Genomic DNA, 5,460 nt, shown 5'->3' with positions numbered 1-5,460 from the left:
TCACACTTCTAAAGTACTTTAAGGTTTCCAAAGCCCTCTTGTCCTCCCAATAGCCCTGTGAGAACCATAGTAGAATGATCATTAACTCCATTTTATAGAGCAGATTGAGAGAGAACAGCAGTGGCTACACAGCAAAGGTTAAGAGGCTCAGAGAGTGAATGGACCTACAGTCACACAGCTCCTTTCTGTCAGGGATGGGACTTAAGCCTACTCATTCAGAACCTAGTCTGTTGAGTAAGAGGAGTGACCAAGTTAAGAAATCCTGGTTTGTTTGTTTTTTTAAGTGAGGTGTGGCTGACAACAGAGTCAGACTGGTTGTTTTCTCCTGTGGCTCCTTCCTTGACCTTCAAAACAACTTCAGAAATGTTCTGAGCACAGGCAGCATCATGGGAAGTCTCCAAAGGTACCATTTTTAAGGAGGTTCTATCCATTCTGGAATCTCCAAATACCAGTCTTCTGACTTCATAGTCACTCTCCATACTTGTTTACAGATAGGAGCTTGACCGATAGGAATGAATTGAGCAGGTCAGTGAGTTTGAGCCTGGCCAAGCCTGGGGGAAGGGATGGACCTCTGAGGTCTAGTGCCATCCCCAAAGCAGTGTATGGTATCAAATGAATCCATTCAACCCAGACTACCAGGGGTGGTTCTGGTTAAATACACTCTGCGCTGGGAGGTGGGTAGAGGAGTTTGGGGGAGAATGACCTGGGGAGAAGTTTATAGGAAGTGACAGGGAAATTAAGGAACAACCTCAAGGTCCCAACTTGCAAACCATAAACTGCTGTCTGCTGGTTGAATTCAAACTCATTTCAGGGAGTTAGTCAAAAAACATTTATTAAGTGCCTGTTGTATGCCAGGCACCGTGCCAAACAGCCAGGACACAAAGAAAGGCAAAAGGAAAAACAGGTCCCTGCCCTCAAGAAGCCTACCTTCTAATGAAAGAGACAAAATATAAATAACCAGGTACATAGGAGACACAAGCAGAGTAGGGAAAAGGTAATCTCTAGCAACTGGGGGAGGTAGGATAGCAAGGCCACCTACAGAGGGTGGGATGTGTCCTAAGGCAGAGAATTTCACCATGGGCCTGTGCAATACAATTAGAAAGGTGAAGCTGTGGGATAATGTTTGTTTGACATTCAAAAACAAAGTGGCCATGACTTCCAGATTATCTTGACTTGAATTACCGAGAACATTGCTCCTCTCCATTGGTGTGGAAAGAAGACTGATTGCCATCAGTGACAATGGCTTCCCACGTACTTCCCATTCAGACCATAGTGGCCATTCTCATCATGGCTATTATTTTTTTTATCCAGACCTGTGATTTCAGCAGTGTGAGGATGTTCCCATGCAGAAAGGCCCTCCCCCAATGCTGCTCAGCAGCTCATCTGGAATTTATAATCCTGAAGAGCTGCCAGGGCCCTGAGAGGTTAAGTAATTTGCCTACCCATGGGTCACATGGCTGGTATGCATTAGTGTATGCCTTGTACCTACTACTTCTTGATTCCAAGACCAGTCCACCCACTCAACTACAGTCTCACTATTATAAATAATAATAATAATAATAATAATAAATTATCTGGTGCATCCCAATGAATCTAGTTACTATGAGGATTAAAGGGCAGCTCAGTGAAGACGTGGACACAGCACGGGGCCTGAGTACTTGACACACTTACTAGCTGTGTGACCTTGGGCAAGTCACTTAACCCCAATTGTCCTGCCTTCCCCCCTCAAAAAAAAAGGAAGTGAAAATAACATGATTGAATTTCCAAAAAAAAAAAAAAAGAAGAAGAGAGAAAGGGTTAAACAAAAGAGGAGCCACCCAAATGCTGCACTGGTGCCCACAAACTGTTATGAGACCTACAGAAAGGTCTTCAGTAGCTGACCTTTTCAATAATTGAAGAGTTAATAGTGAGGTGGGTAGATCCTCAACAGGGGAATGATGGGAGGTCACAGACAAGAGTTGCACAGAATGAGAAGACCTCAGTGAGTTATGATCTGCCACATAGAAGGAAAATGAATTGAAAAATATGAGAAATCTATATGTATCCTGTTCTTCTGTCTCTGTGCTCTTCACTTTATATTATTTTTTATAAATTTCCCAAAATTCTTTGCAGTATTCCCTTTTGTTATTTTTCATAGTGCAATGATCGACATTCACATAAATCTGTTTAGCTTTCCCCACTGGCTGGACAGCTGGGTCACTTCTAGCTTCTTCCTCCATGAACGCTGTCATCGCTCAGAATGTTTTTGTCCAGACAGGTCTTTTTCCCATCGATAACATGCATAGGTCATTGTCCTGGTAGTGGGATCACTGACTTAAAGGATATGAGATTTTGTAGTTCTTATCGTGATTTCATATTGCTTTACAAAAAGACTGCACCAACTCATAGCTCCACCAGACCAGCAGTAAAATAATATCCCTGTTTTTTCCGGTCCCTTCAACATTGAATTGTGTCATTTAATTTTGTCAGTTTAATTAGCACAAGGTGGTATCTGGGAGCTGATGAAGTTTGTATTTCTCTGATTATTAAAGAGTTTGGATGCCTTTCCAAGTGGTGATCAGTATTTTTTTCCTACTTTTGAGAACTGTTCACTTCCATTGGTCATATTTCTATCTGGGAAAGATGCTTCTCCTTACAAATTTAGGTCTTTCCTTTATAGACTTTGCTTGTCAATGTGACTTTCCACAAATTCTGGAAAGATCATCGGACCTGAGCTCTGGAGGCTAGAGGTAAACCAGGCTCAGAACTAAAGATGAGGAGACAGGGAAGTTACATTCAGGGAACAGGACAGTGTTTTCAATGCCATCAAACTGCTCCCTGGCACCAAAGCCCATCCCTTTAACACTAATACTCTCTCACTGGCGCTGTTACTGGAAGCATGAAAGAAGTCACAACTGTAGATGAGCTAAAGGGGAAAAAAGAGATACTAGGGCAGTTTGAGCAGGCTTGAGGCACCCACCACAATGACCGAGATGCTTCAAAAGCACTCTCAATGGCAGCTAGGTGGCACAATGGATAGAACACTGGGCCACTGGTCAAGAGGGCTATCTATATAATAATAATAGCTAATATTTATGTGATGTTTAATGATTCACAAAGCACTTTGCCAATATTATCTCATTTGATTTTCACAAGCCTGGGAGGTAGGTGCTATTATGATTCCCACTTTATAGATGAGAAAACTGAGGTTTAGACAGATTAACTAACTTGCCCAGACACACAGCTAGTGTCTGAGTCAAGATTTGAACTCAGGTCTTCCTGACTTCAAGGTCAACACTGTATCCCTACAACACCTCGCTGCCAAATGCTTCTATGAGGGGCAAAGTTGTCTAGGAAAATTATGATTATTGGCTCCGTAATATTGTCCTAAAACCAAGCAGGCCTCCAGGCTCCAGTGCTCAGCTGGGGCTGCTCACTACAGAACACACCACCATTCAGTGCAGGGATTATAGACTGTGAGAGATGAGCTTGGCCTTCAATCCAATTTGGCAACCATTACACTTTGGAGGAGCAAGCCTTGGTGATCGTAGCAGATATCGAGGGGCATTGCTGATGGTGACAGCTCTTACCTATCATGGGCAGAGCCTAGGGAACAGCCCCTGGCCATTCACCTCCAAGCAAGGGCTGTATGATCCAGAAAATGAGTCCTATCGTGGTCACCCCCAGCTACACACAGGGCACCTGTATATTATCTGGCAGGATGACAGGGCACATGGAAGCCAGGCAAACAAAATTAAGTGACTTGCCCACAGTCACACAGCTAGTAAGAATCCAAGGAACTCAGGAAGATGAGTTTTCTTGACTCCAGACTTGGCACTATCTACTGTGCCACCTAGCAACCCTGGAGGGATATGACGTGTAGACAAATAAGCATGTTTGAAAGAAGAGTGTGACAGGGAGATCCAAATAAAGTCCTCGAGGGAAGTGTGAAAGAGAGAGCACTTTCAAAGAAGGCTTCCTAACAGACATGGCCCCTCAGCTAAAGAGATGCATCATGGGGACAGCTTGTACAAACATAGGGCAGCAGGGGTCCAGTTTGGCTAAAACAAAGAGCACATGATGGGAAATAAAGGGGAAAAAAGGCTGGAAATCAAGTTGGAAGGCCTGAAATATAAGACCCTAAATAGAGTACAACCTGGGGTACACCTGCCTTGCCCCAGGGAGGATGAGAAGCTTGTCAAAGCATATGGGGAATAGTTCATAAATAACCATACTATCCTACTCAAAATGATCTGTTATGTACATATGCATGGGAAACCCTAGAATTTATATCCTTTCAGACTGAATGGGGGTTATAAAAAAGTTTACTGAAAGTGGGAGGAGGGAAGGGTCTGACATGGAAATGTGTTTTGCATGGCTATACATATATAACCCATATCAAATTACTTGCCTTCTCGATAAGGGAGGAAGAGGAGGGAGACAAATTGGAACTCAAAAAATTTTAAAACAAATATTAAAAATTGTTTTTACATGTAATTGGGGAAAAATAAAATATTGAATACTAAAAAAAGAAAAGTGGGGGTGGGGGGAAAGAAACTGAAAAAGTTTGGGTGCTACAGGTAATGGGGAGAGCTGAAGGTTTCCGAGCAGGAAAGGGACCTAATCAAAGCTGTGCATTGGAAAATTATTTGAGGACTCAATGAAGAATGGATTAGAGAAAAGAGACAGAAAACAAAGGAGGTCAATTAGGAGACTATTGCACTAGTCCAGGAAAGAAGTGATAAAAGCTTTAATAATAATAATAATAGCTAACATTTATATAGTGCTTCAGAGTTTAAAAAACACGGGACAGCTAGGTGGCGCAGTGAGTAGAGCACCGGCCCTGGAGTCAGGAGAGGACCTGAGTTCAAATGCAGCCTCAGACACTTGATGCACTTACTAGTTGCATGACCTTGGGCAAGTCACTTAACCCAATTGCCCTGCCTTCCCCTCTCCAAAAAAAATAAAGAGTTTAAAAAACATTCATTTCACCTGATCCTCACAACCACCCTGGGAAGTAGGTGTGATTGATATCCCCATTTTAGAGATGAAGAAACTGAGTGTTCCCTAACGGGTAGGGTTTTATGATGGGGCTCCAAGAGTCTACTTGCTGAAAACAATTCCAAAGGAATCAAGATAAAACTTGCTACCCACTTCTTCAGAGGACTCAGAGTGCAAATTGAGACAGATTTTTCAGGGCATGGCTAATGCAAGAATGTTTTACTTGACTATACATGTTTGTAACATAGGGTTTTGTTTTTTATTCCTCAGCTGGGGGTGGGAGGGAGGAAGGGGGAGGAAGAAGTGAAAGGGAGAAAATTTAGATATGAAAATGAAATAAAATTTGATTTTTTTTAAGGAGTCTCGCTGTCTTCAAGGGCCAGTGGTCCTCAGGTTTTGGGTTACAAAAGCTGACAACAGTTCTGTAGTCCATGAACTTGACTCAGACATTTGTCCAAAACAGATATTTGACTCTCAGAC

Source organism: Trichosurus vulpecula, chromosome 4 (assembly GCF_011100635.1).
Source record: "Trichosurus vulpecula isolate mTriVul1 chromosome 4, mTriVul1.pri, whole genome shotgun sequence".
NCBI lineage: Eukaryota > Metazoa > Chordata > Mammalia > Diprotodontia > Phalangeridae > Trichosurus > Trichosurus vulpecula.
The sequence above is the reverse complement of the archived record's forward strand: the minus strand, read 5'-3'. Positions refer to the sequence as shown.